General features: G+C 43.7%; 1 protein-coding gene across 2 annotated transcripts in view; it reads left to right on the top strand.

Annotated features, from left to right (window-relative positions):
* The first annotated feature begins 14676 nt into the window (after nucleotides 1-14676).
* Plch1 (phospholipase C eta 1) overlaps nucleotides 14677-19217 on the top strand; it is a 221904-nt gene continuing 217363 nt past the window's right edge. Inside the window, exon 1 of one of the 2 annotated variants that reach the window (XM_042279101.2) lies at nucleotides 14677-14916. The gene's annotated coding sequence lies outside the window, so the exon portion shown is untranslated. The remainder of the gene's footprint in view (nucleotides 14917-19217) is intronic. The other variant, XM_042279098.2, reaches the window with a different exon arrangement.

The following is a 19217-nucleotide window of genomic DNA, read 5'->3' as shown; positions in this document are numbered from 1 at the left end:
CCTCCTAAGTGAGACCATGCACATCTAAGAAGGATTTAAAAAAAAAAAATGAGTTGTGATACCAAGAAAAGTCAGACTTAGCAGGCCCAGAGACTTGGCTCCAGTTAGAATGCATATAGAAGTCTGTCTTAGTTACTTTCTATTGCCTTGACAATATACCATAACTAAGATAACTTATCAAAGAAGCCATTCAATTTGGGGCTCATGGTTCTAGGGGATTAGAGTACATGGCCATCGTGGTGGGGAACATGGCAGCAGGCAGTCAGTCATGGTCCTGGAGCAGTAGCTGAGAGCTTACATCTGATCCACAAGGCAGAGAACTAAGTGTGAATGGCATGGGCTTGTCAAACCTCAAAGCCCACCCTCAGTGGCACACCTCCTCCAACAAGGCCACACCTCCTAATCCTTCCCAAACAGTTCCAACAACTGGGGACCAAGTATTCAAACATATGAGTCTATGATAAAATGAACATATGAACCACACACACACAAAATAAATGACCCTATGGAGAGGGTCATTTATTGATTTCATTACAAGTGGAATATTCCAGAAATGAAAGTTTCAAGGTAGTCAAAGATTATTTTGAGTGTGTGTGTGTGTGGGGGGGGGGTCATTCTCATTCAAGTCAACACAGAGTCTATGCTGTGAGTTTAGTGCAGCTGCCTGGCTCCTTGTTAAAACCTAAGAGGTTCTGGGGGCTGGAGAGATGGCTCAGAGGTTAAGAACATTGACTGTTCTTCAAAAGGTCTTGAGTTCAATTCCCAGCAACCACATGGTGGCTCACGACCATCTATAATGAGATCTGATGCCCTCTTCTAGAATGAAGGCAAACTGTATACATAATAAATAAAATTAAAAAACAAAAAGAGGTTCTGACCCTGTAGAAGTTAAGCACTACTAATTTTCATTGAGTTCTCCAAGATTCTGAAGAGTTTGTGTGTGATGTGGTTTTACCCTTTTTGGAGCAGAAAGCTACATCTTAGTTTTTATTTCCTGGTCCTAATACCTCACTAACATTTATCTTGTTTTATGGGCATGTATTATTTTTATTCATTTACGGAGAAGTTAACATTTAAATTCTTGCACCTTATTGGCTTGTTTAATTCCGTGGCCTCTGACATTTCAGCCATCACACTCGCCTTTCCAGCTATGCCACATGAAGAAGAGGCTTTGCATGTCTTTTACTCAGGCTAACCTCCCCTTGATCAGGACAAGTATGGACAAATGAGCAGGAAGACCCCTGAATGGTCTCCATTGGCTGACTTCTTATTCTGCACCTAGTAGTAACACCTTGAAGGGCTTGTCTCTAGTAGAGAAATTCTTTGGCTGGCAGTTTTCTTTTGGATCCACGTCTGCTTTATTGGCTTTATGACTGGTTTATGTTATAGAGTAGTTTGTTTGATGGTACAAGATCAAGATATACGGGATTACCTCAGACAAGTTGGATCTTTGTCTTTGGGGTTAGTTACAAAAGAAAGGTCATTTGGAAAAAAGTCCCATTTAGACCAGATTTCTGGACACAGCTCAGTTTCTTTGGCTTTTTATTACTTGTTTCTGTTGTGACTCAAAACATGACATCCCCAAATGGGGTACCTATGCATACTCAATATTTTAAGATGAAAGAAGTTCAAAACAAAACAACAGCAAAAATGCAAACTACAGAAAGGGGAGGGGGTCAATCTCTGACCTCCTCTGGCCTACGTTTTCTGATACCAGATTCAAAGATTCTCATTTGGAAACAGTTAAACGGACCTATCTCCCCTAGGGGGTTGGGCGGGTGTTTGGCATTTGTATAAAACATCATTAAACATTCAAAATCAATATTGTTATAATTTATTAGGATTTATTATTACTATTTTAAATTGTGTTTATGTGTGTCTGTGGGTATGTGGGTATGTCCACATGTGGGGTGTCCATGGAGGCATCAGCTTCCCCTAGAGATGGAGTTATAGGCAGCTGTGAGCTCCCTAACATGGGTGCTATGAACCTAACTCTGCAAGAACAGTGTGTGCTCTTAACTGCTGAGCCATCTCTCCAGCTCCAGTCTTACTGTTCTTATGGGAAGCCTTCTTTTTAATGCTTATTTTTCTGTAAATAAGCAAAAATGTTGGAGAAGAGGGTGATTGGACACCTTCCTGTCCTTCTTGCTTCCTTGTAAAAAGTTCTTTCTAAATAGTCAGCTGGATTGCCCAAATGCTGGCATGAACCACTTTAGGCACTCCACAGATTCTTTGAGGATGTCAGCTCTGGAAGGGGTGGGTGGTTCAAACAGTCATTTAATGATAGTTACCTTTGCTCAAAAGCATTGACTGCTCACCTGGACACACAAAACAACACAAAGCTTCATGAAACCTGATCTCTACCTTCCTTTTGTCTGCCTCCTTTATGGTGGGTCATCTGCTTACCCTTTCCAGTCATTATATTAATCATTCAAGGAGTGTTTGTCTAACCTATCTCATCCACCTTTAAGGCAGAAGGGACGGAGATAAGTCACTGTTCGAAATCTGTAGTTATCTTGGATACCAAAAAGAAAAAAGCCTCATGGGAAAGATCCAGCTCCCCCTCCCACCCCATGATGGCAATGATGCATGAGGGTGATGACCCTGTAGCAGACATAATCATCTACTGAAAATCACTCCCTTTTCTCAATCAATAAGAACTACTTTGGACCACTGTACAGACAGCTGAGGCAATAACTAGTGGGACCACACCTTGACTGGGACTCTTTAATTATACATAGCTCTTGCCCTCGATTTAAGCCAAAAGCTCTTGCTGGGTGTTGTGGCACATGCCTTTAATCTTGGCAGAAAAAGTTCCTGTCAGTGCCCTAAAGACAGACATGGGTCATTAGACTTCTTTATCTATTCTTTGCAACATGGCTGCCCTGGATAAATCTCATCTCTTGGCTTGTTCTCATTGCTCAGCTCTTCATAAGGCATACTGAGGATGAGTGGCTGGCTGAACCTAACCTGTTCCAATCACCAGAGCCCGGGCTTTGACCCTCAAAACTCAGGTTACATGGCTTCTGCTATGACTATTTCCAACAGCTTGTGCTGGACTTTGCAACCGTTTCCACACAGGCCAGAGGGGAGCATTTTCCCTAGAGGCCTAATGAAGGAACAGTATGCTGTCCCCTGGTTTGTATAATTAGGCTCAGTAAAAGGCATCTCTGATATGGTGGGCTTGTTGTTTTGTTTTGTTGTTTTGAAACAGAATTTCTCTGTGTAACAATCCTGGCTGTCTTGGATCTCACTCTGTAGACCAGGCTGGCCTCAAACTCACAGAGATCAACCTGTCTCTGCTTCCCAAGTGCTGTGATCAAAGGTGTGTGCCACCACCACCCGGCTAAACGGTGGGTTTTTTGTTGTTTGTTTTGTTTTGCTTTAGTTGAGTAGGATGAAGTAGGTGGCAGTGTGCAGTAACAACAGAGACAGTGCCAGTGTCTCAGAAGACTTGTGGACTAGAGTGCAGCAAGCGGAAACTGTGGCAGCACAGGACCATGGAATCTGCTGGCAGCCTTGACATCACCCAGGTCCACTTGGAAGAACCAGCAGTTGAGAATCAGTGGTGACAGCCAAAGCCAGAGCCAACATCAGAGCAGTGGCTGAGGCAGTGGCAGCAGGACCTGTGATTTTAATGACAATCTAGAAGCAGCAGCAGACTTAAGAACCAGGGATAAGCCAGGCACTAGTGGTGCACGATGTTAATCCCAGCACTCGGGAGGCAGAGGCAGGCGGATCTCTGTGAGTTCGAGGCCAGCCTGGTCTACAGGTGAGATCCAGGACAGCCAGGGCCTCACAGAGAAACCCTGTCTCAACAAACAAACAAAAAGAACCAGGGGTCAGCAGGGTGTGTGTGCGCGCGCCTTTAATCACAGCGCTCAGGAGACAAAGGCAGGTGGATCTCTGAGTTTGAGGCCAGCCTGGTCTACAAAGCAAGTTGTAGGACAACCAGGGCTACACAGAGAAACCCTGTCCCCCAAAACAGAAACAAAAACAATAGCAACAACAATAAAACCCAAAGAACCAGGGATCTCAGGAGCAGTAATCCTAGTAGCTGTTAAGGACTGGGAAAGTCCAGCTTCCTAGACAACAACACATGAGCGGTCACCTTTGTCACTGTGGGTTCCCCAGCAGTAGGCAAGGGAACTGTCCAATAAGGTGTCACCTGCTGTTGCTCCTCACTATCAGCTGCTGTTTGCTGCTCACTGTTAATCAGAAGCCGAGGGCTACAAAATCTTCTAAGACCAGCACCCAAAAAAAGAGCTGCCGCTTGTCTGTTCACCATTCCTATCTAGGTAGAGGAAAGGACCCTAGCCAGCTGATTGGTAAGGATTCCAGCTGGTCTTACCCTATATGCAGAGGGCAAGAAGCATCTGAGCAAACAGTTCTGGCTAATCCCCTATCCCACCATACACACATTTTCTTACCATTAGATCATCGTACCCTTTGCCTCCGAATAAAAAGCAATGTTTTAAAATGAAGATTCCTGGAGTCCTAAATTCCCATTTCTGAAGGCTCCCATGTCGTGTAACACATCAAATCTGTTGCACTTTTTGCTTGTAATGAGTCTTATTATTAGAGGTGTTAGCCATGAATGTGAGGGAATGTGAGGGAAGATGCTTTTATGTTTGCCTATTTTGCTGTTTGTTTTGTTTTGATAGAAACAGAGTCTCACTGTAGATTAGGCTGGCCTCAAACATGGAAAACGCATCCAACTGCCTCTGCCTCCCAAAGTTCTGGCATGAAAGGCACAGATCACCATGTCCAATTGTTTGCTCGCTTTTTGAGACAGGAGCTCATGTAGTACAGATTGGAGCTTGCTGAGCAGCATTGCGCAAGGCGGGCTTTGGCTGAGGTTTTCATCTGGGAAGGTAGGAAGGCCTTAAGCAGTTAATCATATTGGAATTCTTGTTTCTCAACTGGTGAAGGGGCTTCAACCAGACTATGGGGTGAAGAGCAACTTTCTCCTCCCATAATTTAACCTGAATCTGTCCAGCCTGCTTTATCAAGACTATCTCAAAATAAAAAGGCAAAAAAAACCAAACAAACCCCAAAACAACAAACAACCCCCCAAAAAAACCAAAAAGCAAAAAAGGAAAGAAGGAAGGAAGGGAGGGAGGGAGAGAGGGAGGGAGGGAGGGAGGGAGGGAGGGAGGGAGGGAGGGAGGAAGGAAGAAGAAAAGGAACTCACAGTACTGCTCACCACAGAATACACTGCCCCCATGATTGGTAATCTCAAAGCCACACAAATCTGAAGTTGGGAAGAAGAAAGGCCTGTGGTTGCTCAGTCATATGACCATCTCGGGACTTCTCAAATCACATCAGTAAAAAAGGGCCTTACACAGAAGTCCAATTCTTGAAGGGTGAATCTTTCACACTATGTCTGAAGAGATGTGGAGTTGAGAGCATTTTTCTGCTAATGTTTATGTGGCATTTGATACAGGATTTTTAGAAATGGGGGTCTCATTATGTAGCCCAGGCTAGCTTCAAACTCATATGATCCTTCCTTTGCCTCCCAGATTCTAGGCTTACAGGTGCACAGATATAGAGAAGGAAAATCCATAACCAGGGTCTCCTTAGAGCAGTGGTTCTCAACTTGTGCCCCCTTTGGCAAATCTCTATCTCCAAAAGCATTTCCATTGAGATTCATAAGAGTAGCAAAATTACGGTTATGAAGTAGCAACAAAAATAATTTTATGGTTAGGGGGTCACCACAACACAAGGAACTGTATTAAAGGGTCATACCAATAGGAAGTTTGAGAACTACTGCTTTAGAGTCCGTTTCCTGCCGTTGTTTAAAATCCATGGTAAGTTGTGAAACAAAAAACTGAAACTCTGAGAAGCCCAGGCTGGTGCCTTCACATACTCTGTCCTTTTCTTGAGAACCTTTCTTCCTATTTTAAATAAAATCCCAACTCTGCCTCGTACTGACTAGTCCTAGAATTCTTTTTTTCTGTGCTGAAATCGTACATCCCGGCTCTGCCTGAGTTGAGCACACTAAAAGGTTAAGGGTACTCCTCAGGATGCTGGGGTGACTATAGAGATGTTCCTGGGTGCTCTAACCACTGACATTGGTAGGTAGTCCAGGCTGGCTTTGAGTTCATGATCTGGTGTAAGAAAATACACTGCCTATAGCCAAGATGCACATTATTGTATTAATTTTCTTGTTATAAATACATTTGATGAGTCCACAAGTCAAATACAATTCTTTCCCATTCTTCCTCCATCAGGATCTTGTTGTGTTGTAGTTTGGTCTCGAACTCCGAGAATCAGAATAACAAGTGGTTGTGAGCCTCTGCATGTGGGTGCTGAGAACAAAACCTGGCTCCTCTGTTGCAGTACTTGCTCTTAACTGCTGAACTATGTCTGTAGCCCCATTGAACCTATTTTTCTATTCTAAGCCTTCTTCCCCAAATCCCATGAGGCAAAACACTAAGACTAGTTTTCCTTAAATGATCTGAAAGTTTTAAATAGTCATTTAAGGAAAAGCATGATGAATTTAAAATAACATTTGCTTCAGAACTTGGTAGTAGAGTGCTTGCCCAGCATGTTTGAGGCCCTTGGTTCTACCCCTCACACCAGAAAATAACTTGCAAAGTATAAATAGCCGGGTGGTAGTGGTACAAGCCTTTAATCCCAGCACATGGGAGGCAGAGGTAGGCAGATCTGTGTATTCAAGGTATTTTGTTTAAAAGCTCCCATTTCCTGTGGTGATATATTGTGTATCAAATAAAAGTTGCCTCAGGATCAGAGGACAGATCAAGCCACTAGATAAAACATAGATGCCAGGCAGTGGCACCTTTAATCCTAGCTCTCAGCAGGTAGAGATCTGTCTGGATCTCTGAGTGTTCAAAGCCATCCTGGATTACATGAGATTGACTCAGTCTAGGAGAGAGCCAGGCAGTGAAGGCACACACATCTTTAATCCCAGTACTTGGGAATCATACGCCTTTAATCCCAGCAGTAGGAAGGAAGCAATATGGCTGGGCAGAGAAAGGTATATAAAGCATGAGGAGACAGGAACTAAAGTTTTTTGATTGAGGCCTTTTCGGCTAGAAGCCTTTTCATCTGGAGGGCGCTTTTTGGCTGGACTCCTTTCAGCTGAGGACTCAGAGACATTCAGTCAGAGGATTCATGGAGTTGGTGAGGTGAGACGTGGCCGTGGCTTGATTCTTTGTTTCTCTGATCTTTCAGCATTTACCCCAATATCTGGCTCTGTTTTCTTTTTTTTTTTTTTTTTTTTTTTTTTTTTTTTATTACAAGGCCATTTAGGATTTGAGCAACATGGCTCTTTGAGTGCAAAGGCATCCTGGTCTACAGATGGATTTCCAGGACAGTCAGGGCTACACAGAGAAACCGTCTTGAAAAACCCAAATAAGTAAATAAATAAAATATCTAGTGTAAATAAATAAAAGTAACACATGGTTATATGGTTTGTTTGTTTTTTAACTGCATTTTCCCCTTTACTATGTTTGTGTGGAAAAATCTAACCATTTGGTTTTCAGGTTTTTTTTGGGTTTTTTTTGGGGTGGGGGGCGCTAAGAAAACAAAGCAAAACAGGTGTTGGTAGTAAAGGATGCACCCTACTAGAATTCCAAATAGAAGGCAAACAGCAAACGTTTCCTTGTGTTATAAATTTCTTCCCTCAGTTTTTCAAAGCTTTAGGTTTCACTCTGTTTCACCCTCTTTCAACATCTACTTCAGTGTTTCCTTCGTGTCTGTGATCATTAAGGGAGAAGGGAACAGATAGTGTATGCCATGATGGAAGTAAGTGCATTCCATGGTGGAAATAAGTCCTCTCAAAGTTCCAGTATTATTTCCTATTCTGAATAATGCACGTCCCTTAGACATCTTGTCTAGCCAGCAGAGCAAGCAGATTCTGGCTCTGTGGGAGGTCTTTCTGGAAAAAAGAGCCCAAAGGGGAGCTCTGAAGCCCTTCGAGGAAAGGGGCTCTGTTCTTCTCAGCCGCTTTTGTTTCCTGCAAAATACTTCAGTCTCTCCTGGAGGAGGAGGAGGAGGAGGAGGAGGAGGAGAAAGGGTGTGGGGGGAGAATGGGAAATTCACTTTTATTAGCATTTTTTTTCCTTTTAAATACTATTATCCTATGAGAAATATAGCTGGATTTAAGGAAAGCTGGGAGTTCAATCGATGAACTTACTTTCAGCAAAACCTGTTATTTTACCTTTATCCAGCAGTCACAGGTTACACTACTTCACCAAGACACAAAAATGAAGCTAGAGGACCATCATTAGCCAGGCAAGTGGATCTCTCTAAATTTGAGGCCAGTCAAATCTACATAAGGAGTGCCAGGCTGTCCAGGGGTACACACTGAGACTCTCTCTCTCTCTGAGGACCTGAGTTTAATATGTAGAATTCACTGAGAGGAAGCAGACTTCTGAAAGTTGTTCTCTAACCTCTACATGCACATTGTGATGTGCAACAACACACACCAGAACACACACACACACACACACACACACACACACACACACACACACACAAATAAAATTAAAATTTAAAAAGTGGGGGTTGGAGAGGTGGCTCATCAGTTAGTTAATAACTTCCTGTTCTTTTAGCAGATACAAATTTGGTTTCCGCCACCCACATCAGACAACCACCATGTGGGTGTGGAAAACTTGTGTTTTGTGTTTTTCATGATCCATCAACAGAATTTTTACACATTCACAAGAGCAAAAGAGAATAATGAAGCTTGTGCCTTTTCTCCTTATTTATAATGTGAAATGTATATTTGCATATGAATAATATAATAGCTTCGACACTGCCACGTAAAAAGGGAAGAGAATTTTAATGGCATATTGTAAGAAGAATATGAACATCCCATTTAAAGAACGGATCATTTACAGATGTTACAAGTGCAGGTAAGGAAAGAACTGTGAGAGCTGAACCTTGAAAATGTCATTCTCTTTACATAGCAAATGCATTTCTATGTCTGATAACATTAAAAGGAATTGGCATTTTTGAGAGCTTGTTTTGTACCTAGCTGTGATGGTAATTCTTGGTTGTCAGCTTGATTACATCTGGAATTAACTAATATCCCAAAGTGGAGGGCACACCAGTGAGGGATTTTGCTTAATTTGCAGTGGGAAGATCCACTTCTATTCTGGATCTTTGAGGTCGGAGGACATACTTTTAATCCAGATCATTTAAGCTGGGGAAAACCTCCCTCTAATCTTCCTGCTGGAAGCCTATATAAGGACATGGAAGAAGGAAGCTTTTTCTCTTTGCCTGCCTGCTCTCACCTTGATAACAAGTCAATTCCTTCACTGACATTAGAGTCTAGTTCTTCAGGATTTCAGCTGAGACATCCAGCCTCGTGGACTGAACTACTGGATTCTTGGACCTTCTGTTGATAGGCAGCCATTGTTGGATTAGCTGGACCACAGCCTGTAAGTCATTCTAATAAATCCCCTAAAAGAATATTCATTCTATAAGTCTGCTACTCTAGAGAATCCTGACTAATACACTGACTTTTTGCTAAGGGCTTCGGATAGCCTCATTTGGTGTCTCTGAAGATATGCATTTTTGTCAATAAACAAGATCACAGTTCTGCAAAAACATGTAAACACATGAATGTACACCCTACACTGACTTCCCCCAATCCAATTCCTGGATAGATAAAAATTGCCCAAATCTGACAGTTTATACTGAGTTACTAATACACAGGCTTCATTATACTATTTTACTTTTGTGAATGTGTCAGAACTCCTTCCATCAATAGTAAAAACACAAAACTCAACTCTTCCATAGGACAGCTGCCCTGCTCATGTCCCTTTCTCCCCATCTTGAGTACAGCATGGCAGTTGGCCACATGTGGGAAAATATGCCTCTCCTATTTGGTGGTTGGATGTGAGATTTTATTATTTGTTTTTAAAAATCTTGAGCAATACAGAAAGTCAGGCCACAAGGACAGGTCCTGCTCGTCACTTCTAAAGTACTATCAGCTAAGACTGATAACGTAGGGCTGGTCTTGTGTTGAAAGGGAAGTGACTCCTGATAAGCTCCTTGACTTCCTGGTGCATTGATTAAAATAGAGGTATTTTAATAGAGAAAACATCTCTTTCAGGCTCTTGCTTCTGACTATAACTCCATGTTATTGCTGATTAAATTAGGGTACTTTAAGTAGGGCTCTTTTCTCCCACATTAAAAAGTACTGGGTTTTGCCCAGGAGGGAAAATCTCCTTCCAACACATTTATTAATAGCATAGTTTTCTTCAAAAATCCTTTGCAATGTACAGCCTAGCAGGCTCAGTGTACGGCACATTAATCAACTTCGATGTATCAGATGCTGCTTACAGGATTTTCCGTGATCCTGATTGTCAGCGAGCATTCAGCAGCAAGCCAGTGGTGATACAGAAAGTTGACAGCTATTATTATATAGAAGAGAGGCCTGGAGGAGACGTGCCAGGATAATTAATGAGAGGCATCCCTCAGAATTTAAGGCTTAGACGGTGAGGAGGTGGAGGTAGGAAAGATGGCGTCCACCAGTTCAAGGCATTTAAAAAAAATGATGTTTTCATAGTCCTTTTGATTGCTTTGAAGATTTTAAATCTTCAAAAGATTTAAAATTATGTACAGGGTTTTTGGTGACTATTGGAGGGGTGAGGTCGTTATGGCTGGGGAAGCAGGGAGATTCAACCCCGGATTTCTTAGCAGAACTGGATTAAGGTATCAGCAGGGGTCCCTTGATCTTGGGAAAGTGGAAAGACTTACCATAAAAGATTCTAACTCGTATGACAGGAGACCATCTAGGGAAGGTACTTCACCACACAGGATACTTACACATAAAGGGAGTTTTAATGTAGATCCTATTCTCTTGAATCCCCCCTTAGCCAGTCCCAGGGAGGGGAAATGGTGGTGGGTGCTGGAGGGACTGTTTGTTTTTCTGTTGACTCTGGTACCATGGAAGAGCTTATGCAATCAAAGGGGCTGTTTACTAGTAACCCACTGTTTAATAATTTTGTTATTGTTCTCTCCCTTTGTCACAAGCAGGGAAAAATAATTCACCTCTACTTCCACAAAGTTACCAAAGTAATGACCTTTTCTTGTTTTTAACTTGTGACATATTTCGCGCTCCCCACCCCCCTTTCTCTGTCGCTCTGGAACCCCAGCTCTCCTGGATTTCACTATGTATTCCAGGCTAGCCTCGAGCTCACTGTAGTTCTCATACCTCAGTGCTAGGATCCTAGGGATGAGCCACCATGCCTAGCAATTTAATTTTCTTTCCTTAATAGTGTTTTTAAAAAGCACTTGATAAAAGCTATACTAAAAGACATCTGTGATCCCAGCACTTGGGAGATGGAGGAAGGAGGATCAGAGTTTGAAGGATAGCCTCTGCTACATGAGTTCGAGGCCAGTCTGGGCAACAAGAGACTCTGTCTCAAAACACCAAAATGGACACACACACACACACACACACACACACACACATGCACGCACGCACGCACGCACGCACGCACATGCACACATGCACACATTTCAAAACATGCACGCTTGTGTATGAGCTCATTAGCTTTATAGTTAATACTTAGAGAGAGAGTGGGAGTAGTAAGGGCCAGGAGATGTGGTTTTAGCTTAAGGGTTCATGTTAGAGGAAAGAGGGGCTAGAGTGATGATCGCTCAGGGGCTAAGAGTACTGATTGCTCTTCCAGAGGACCTCCATTAGATCCCCAGCACCTACAAACATCTGCAATTCCTGTCCAGGGGGATCCAACCACCTCCTCTGGCCTCCGTGGGTATCAGGCATGAATTTGATGCAAAGACATACATGCTCGTGTTGTGTGACAATATTTTTCCTGGGGAGACACATACACGTATCTATTCACCCCAGATAGGGAGCCCACAACAGTCCAAAGTACATGTAACACCGAAGTCCAGACTCGTGAGCCCTAATTTTTATTTAGGTTACTTACAGGAAAATGGGTGAGGAGTTATTTGCAGGAGCAGAAATGACTCAAAGTCAGCTGCATCACCAAAGCCCACCCCAGCATGGATGACAGCTCACAAAAGCTGGAAGTCTGGAGCACACTGTACAGCCTGCAGGCAGCTGACCAGGTTGGAGGGTGTCCTTTTCAAGGGCCCGCAGTTGATCTAAATCTCTTGAAGTCTGCTTGGTTGGTCTCCAGAGGCTTCCTTTTCTCCTCTCCGAGTCTGCTTTGCATCTCAGCTTACACTTCCTCTGAGAGGGACTCGCAGCTTTTATTATTTACTCAGGTAGGGAGAGGCCTAGTGAATCTGGTCAGTTTCAGGGACTTCCTCAAGTTATTTTCAGTTGTTTTCCTTCCTGTAAGGAACTTCCTAAGGCTGCCAAGTTTCAATCCCCAGAAGAAACCGTTACACAACAGCAGGCAAAACACCAACACACATAAAATAATAAAATTTTCCAAGAAAAATTTAAAAAAATGTATTGCTGTAGGGTAAAAGGTCTGAGCTTTGAAAACTCAGCAAAATTCACTTCCTGAGCTGGAAATCTCACCTTGGGCTTGCCCTAAGCTCAGGACTTGAAATCCCACCAATCCCCACCCTGGAAAACTCTACCCCTGGAAAAACGCCTCCCCCAAGAAACCCTATATAAAGCCTGTCTTCTGCTCCGAGTCCTGTTACTTCTTGCCTGAGCAGGGACGGCCACCCTCTTGTGTCTTTCTTGTGTGAGGTTTGTTGTGTGGTGTGACTGTGGTATTCCTTGGCTCCTAGCTGCCAGGCTGCCTTTCCTCTCAGAACATCAACATTTCTGTGGGGGAAACTTACCCTGCGGAGCTGCCACACTTCCACTGGGGAAGCCTTTCTCCTCAGAGCTGTAACACTTACAAGTTCTCATTCTTGTTTGAAATGTTGCAATTTAAAAATTTTAAAATTCAGGAACTACAGAAATAAATACTGTCAAACCCAAGCATATAAACACTCTTGTCAAGAAGTTTGTGTTTGAGTTTATTTTTAACCTGTGCATCTAAGATCTTTCAGTTCCTGAAAGACAAACGCAGGAGGCTGTGTAACTGTGACTGATGGGGAGTTTAATTATCTTGCCTTTTTTTTTTTCCTTTTTTCTTTCTATTCACCATGGTGATTGCCACCCAAACAAAACTCTAAACAACCCTTTTCTACACACACAAAAAAGCATCTGGAGGCAGAAAATGACTTGCCTAGTTTTCTTTTCTCTTTTCTTCTCTTGTTTATTTACTATTTATTTATATATTTGGTGCTCCCAATTGAATTCAGGGCCTCAAAGCACCCTATGCATCTACACCCACAACTCTACTTAATTTCTTGTAAATTAGGTATTTGTGATCTGGTTTAAAAAAAGGAGTAAACAAAGAAAGAAACATTGTGAAATTTAATTTTTTCCCTATGAAGCCAAAAGATCTTGAAAAAAAAAATTTTTTTTTCTAAACTGATTTCTTCCTCGTAGTCTGTTGCTATTCTGGTGGCGCTTTTCTTCCTCCCTTCCTTTCTTTCTTTTCCTGAGAGTTCAAGATAGCTTTTCAGGATAAAGTTTCTTTTGCCCATGGTGCTTTGCTGTGACATTGTAATTCCCTCTGTTCAACGGAATAATACAAATGGGTTGTTTCTATGGTATCGGCTAAGAGGGATGAAAAGGTGAAATACTAGATCTTGTGCTGAGGGGTCACAGTGCGTCCCTCCTCCCACCCTCCAACCGTCTGTCTAAGAGGAGTGGCGATCCAGTCCGGCCTTCCAATCTCAGGCTCTCATTTATTACTTCCTGAGCAGATTCACGCTCGAAAAAAAGACTTTTGTTTACCTTGTCACTCGGCCCAGACAACCCTTGCCAGCCCCATGCTGCCATGCCAGCGCGTCTGACTTTCTTACTGGAGGAAAGTTTTACTTTGAAAGGTGCATGAGGAGCCGCGTCCCCAGTTCCTCCTAGCCAGGCTTTGAACTAACAATAGGGCAGGTTGAATGAAGACTGATAAATGCAAATCCTGGAATCCCGAAGCCGGATCACACTGCACCACTCTGGTCCCTCTGCACTGTTGGGGCGCTCATCTTCCGTCAACTTTTGAATACCTGCTGGGTGCAAACGCCCCTCTGCCGCTGGCGTGCCCTTTGACCGCACGTTAGCAGCTCCAGCCCGCTAGCGGTTGAAGTGACGATTAACTGGCTTGTTAATTAATGCCAACAAGGGGCAGTTGGAAGAGACTACAAGATAACAAAGAATTCTATAGTCTTCACTCATCGTACCTCTATTTGATTTGTAGTTTGCTCAAAATGGATCGCCGTGATTTACCAGTATTAACCGATGCTATTTATTGGAAAAGGGGGAAGATGGGTCCTTTGGAACTTGATTTTAGAAGAGCATTGCACAGTTCGTTTCCCTGAACTCTCCAACTTTATTTCTGCACTTCCTTTATCCTCCACCTAAACTGAGAATCAACCAGGGGTGGCCCTGGGTTTGGGATTCTCTGAAATTGCTGTGGGGGAGAACATACGATCTTTATTCCCAGGGGTTCTGGCCTGTGCCCAGCAGGGAGCCCTTTCAGAAGGTGTAGGCCAAGGGGTCCAAGTCCAATTCTTGGCCCCAGATTACCGTCCTGCTGGGGAAGCCGAGGCTACAGGCGCTCCAGTCCACTCATGTGCGCTCCAGTTCCGGATTTGCTCTGAGCTGTGGGCTGGGAGGGAGGGGGCTCCAGTGTGAGCCTGAGGATTTGAATGAGAAAGCAGGTTGTGGCGGCAGCGCAGGTCTCTACTGGGAGCTCCTCTGTGGGTTCTTGCAGTCTGGTGTGGGGTGTTGCCCATCTGGGGGGCCTGTTTTGTCTTTTGGCAGGGGCTTGGGACTGGAGTCACACCGGACCACTAGCAGATTGGTCTCTCCAGCATTTGGGAGGTTGCGCCGGAAACTCCGTGGGTCCTTCATCCGCGGGACCCTCAGAGCTGAAGGAGGTCAGTGCTTTCGAGGAGTGGGGTGAGGGGTAGGGAGAGGGGCGCGAGCAGGAAGAGGAGGACCGGACTGCCTCTCCAGCGTCGCGCGAGCAGGTGGCCGAGTTCTTTCTGGGCAGTCCCATCCCCGCACGCAGCGGACTGTGCTGTGTGCCAGGATGCCCCGGCCGATGAACTGGACCACAGCAGCTCGTGGGCTCCTGATGAAGCGGGTGGGCTTGTGTGCTTGAGCGGGACCTAACCTCTCGCCTTCCCTGCCCTGGTTGCAGAAGTCCAGCCTCTGGGAGGGTCGGGCATCGTTGCAGGGTGATCCCACGAGGGCTCCCGGATCCCCTGGCCGCCGGGAGAGTAGCTCTGCGGTCTCGGGAGCGCGCCTTCCATTGCACGCGCGAGTCCCACGGTTCAAAAAACTCCGGGCATTAGGCGCGAGGAGGATTTACTCCAATTGCCCTTTCCTGGGACAAATCAGAGGTTACCAGAGCGACGCCCGGGTAGCGAAAGCGCTTTCTGCGCTTGCGCGGGATCCCATGGCAACAACACCGGGTCGGAGACGCCACTTGATTAGCAGACCTGTCTTGCTTTGCTAAACTGTGGAGCCCGCTCCTTCTCCTAGAGACTTTTGTTTGTAGCTTGCAATCAACTTATGATCTCATTTCTCCTTGAAGAGTTTAGAATTGAAGTGATGACCAATTGCATGAAATAGAAAATATAAAACTTTTTCCCTCTCCCGCGTAATCCTATTGATCGTGGAGGGAAAATAATGCTGAGAAACTGCTTATCGGAACATTCAGGTTTCCTCCTTTTAGCCTATGAAAAAGGAGATGATTAAGACTTTACTTCCTGGTGAGGTTTTATTTTATTATTTTTTTAATTTAGTTATCTTTGGGTCTTAGGAGGACAGATCTGAGCATTCTTTCCGCAGTGTGCAGACAACCTCGTAACGCCTGCTGAGTCCTCTACACCACACAGACCGTTTATACTGCACAGAGCCCGATGGTCTCCAAGTGAACTAGTATAAAAACACGGGTGACTGGAAACAAAGGCTTTCTATGGCAGTAGAGGCGTTGCTTTTCCAGATGCGCGCCGCGTTTTGCCTACTGCTGAGGTTACGATCTTGTTCAGATAATGAATGTTTTAAGACGCTCCATTGCAGACTCCTCTTCCTAAGCTGTCTGTTGAGAGTCGTTTTCTTAAAATTGTGTCTTGAAAACCCCCTCCCCTCCTTTAAATTCCATTTGTTTACACTCAGGCGAGCATTTGGCAAGAGTACAAATCTTCAGGGTTCCTAGTTCTGTAACTTCTTGTTTCTATGCATTCTTAGACTGCATTCCTATTTTTGCAGCGTGATTGAGAGTTACTTGGCTATTAAATAAACTGATTAGAATTTACATAACTATTAATAAAAGTTTAAAATGGAGTGACTTTTCTTGGAACAAAGTATATCCTAAAATGAGTGAAGTAACATAAGGATTCTGCATTGAACACTATGCATTCCAGAATAGCGAGTGATTAGTCCTACCAGGACTTTAAAGCAGACGGCAGTCAGGGACACCTCTGTACTACTTTTCAAGCTATCGGTAAATAACATTTAAGTTTTCTCCCCCATCCCTTTTCTCATCAATGTCTAGTCACTGTGCAACTCATGTAGCTTTAGTATATTTTTTTTTAAATACTCTTCTATTGAAATTTAGAAAAACTCAATTTTCAGGTTCAAGTACTTTGTGACCCTGTTTGGTGGCTCCAGTTCCCTAATTCTCAGTGACATGTTTCTGCCGGTTCCGGGGTTCTGGGAGGTAAACTGCAGTTGTGGCAGATCATGGGATAATGAGATTGGGAGTGCCTGGAGGGAGGCTGGGAAGGAGACAAAGGGAGGGGAGGCTGGTGGGAAGAGCCAGATTTATAGTGGCTTGTAATAAAATGTGTTAAAAATCCTGGCTTCTGTTTGACATATATTCCATGTCACTGACTTCAAGTAAATTTATTTTGAAAATCAGGCGTTTACATAATTATATAGAGTTATAAAACCAGACATGATAACGGTGTTTCATATTAGGATTCCATAACATAAAGTAGTGTGTGTGTGTGTGTGTGTGTGTGTGTGTGTGTGTGTGTGTGTGTGAGAGTGTGTGTTGCTGGGGATTGAACCCAAGGCCTCTCACTTTTGCATGCTAGGAAAGCAGTTTACTATCAGGCTGTCTGCCTAGCCCTTGTGAAAATTCTAAATAAAATGTTTTGTATTTAATTCATTCATTTAGCTAACAAATATTTACTGAGAACCTCTGTATGAGCAAGATGAATACGTTCAGTTTCCTGGCCTCAGTGAGTGAAGAGTTCTGGGTTCTGGAATAGTTGTAATGGAGCTTTTGGTTTCCAGGGTGGTGACACTACCTTTGGTGGTTCTTTCTTTTGTCGCCTAGTGCTGGAGATCGGACCCAGCTCCTCACATATGGCATGCAAGCACCCTGCACCCCGCCACTAGCTGCATCTACACTGAAACTTTTGGTATTCTTAAGAGAAGAGTTAATTTGGTGCTGATTAGAATTCTAGAGTCAAATAAAACCAAACCAAAAAAACTTAACCAAAAAAAAAAAATGGTTAAGTTCTTATTTAAAAACGAGTGTGCTTTTCTAAAAGCAATTTAGATAATACGTGTGTGTGTGTGTGTGTGTGTGTGTGTGTGTGTGTGTGTGTGTGTGTGTATTTTGACACAGCCCTCAGACTGTGGTCTGGGCAAGTACAGGACTTAGTGTGGGAGAAACCAAGGAGCCTTCAGCTCAGGTTTCCCAGGGGAAGCTAGGTGAGCGCTTCAGCGGTCCTTTGTTCTGGGTCCGGGTTTCACGACATAATGAACCTGCTGCCAGCTAGCTCCCTTCGAAGAACAGAGTTTGGGCTGCATGCTTGAAGGATTATGACGATTATTTCTCTGAGGGGGGAAAAGGGTGGACACAAAATTATGGACTGATGAAAGGAATGCAGTGGAACAGTTTAACTTTTAGATTAGGGTAACTTTTAGTGAGTACAGACTATTGAAATCTCTGTGTCCACTGCAAGAGCTCTATTGAAACACAGACTAGGGTTGATGAACATTTGCTTTTGTCGTTTCTAGGACAGAAGGTTAGGGAAGATTCTGGCCTACTCTCCTTCAGTACTTCAGGAGTTTAATAAAGATTAGAAGGTCAGAGATGTGCCGAGGAGCATCCCCCATTTGGTTATTGCTCTTTGTCTGGGAAAACCAGACTCAGCTGTGAATTGTGGACCAAGTGATGCAGAACTCATTACTTTGAACAATGCCTTCCCTGCCTGTGAAGTGTGTGCTCTCTTCTTGCTGGCAGGGGCTTATTCCAGGCTAGCTGTGGTCACAAGGAAAATCATTTAGACACAGTTCAGCAGGCACTCACTCGCTTGTCTTTGACACCCGTGACCATTTTTGTTTAGGGAGAAATCCAGTATTGCTGTGATAGGGTGTGCCAAATTGGAAGGGCATTTTAGGAAGCCCATGGAGAAGTTTACACAGCTTTTTGCTATTATCATCAAAGTTCCTGTCTTCTGTGCTTCAAAAGTAGAGGAGGACAGGATGGGTAAAGAAGGGGCCACAAAAAAAATGTTTATGCCAAAGTTACAAATGTTCTTTACAGCTCTGCATTTTGGATGCAGTAAGTGCTTGGGCCTTGCAGACGCTACAGGGCAGAGAGAGATGAGTCTGCCATATGGGGTGCATACATTAGGAAGCCAAGGCTTAAGGCTACTAAGTGACCTTCTTAAGTTCTTAAAGCTAACAAATGGCAGACCTAGGATGAAACTACAGAGCTATTGATTTTTAATCTTGCTGTTTCGGAAAACCTAGGGAGAGCAGACACCAAATCCTTACTGGGAACTTGCTGTTTAGAGTCCTGTGAAGTCAGTTGAACTGTAGATGCAAAGTGGTGAAACAGTAGCCATTTCACGTGCTTTGTATCTGATAGTGACTAGAACTGACCATGTATATAAGTTCTGATAATGTATTTGGTTCCAAGCATGAGTATATCATGAAAGCACATGTTTTGTTTATAGAGATGCAGGAGTCCTTTAGTAACTTAGGAATTTTGGCATGGTTGAGATTTAATACAACTGGGGATTTCCTAGCAGGTTCTTGTCTAGTGAATATCTTAAAGGGTTCTGGAAGAAAAGGAAGAAATGAACATGTGACTAGGCATGTACTGTATGTCTCTTTACAACCCATAGTAAGCCAAAGAGGTTGCAGTTATCTCATGGTGCTGATGAGACTCAGTGAGGTTACTTTCTTGCCTATGATGTCCATAAGCTGG

Source organism: Peromyscus maniculatus, chromosome 6 (assembly GCF_049852395.1).
Source record: "Peromyscus maniculatus bairdii isolate BWxNUB_F1_BW_parent chromosome 6, HU_Pman_BW_mat_3.1, whole genome shotgun sequence".
NCBI classification, from domain to species: Eukaryota; Metazoa; Chordata; class Mammalia; order Rodentia; family Cricetidae; genus Peromyscus; species Peromyscus maniculatus.
The sequence above is the reverse complement of the archived record's forward strand: the minus strand, read 5'-3'. Positions and strand labels throughout refer to the sequence as shown.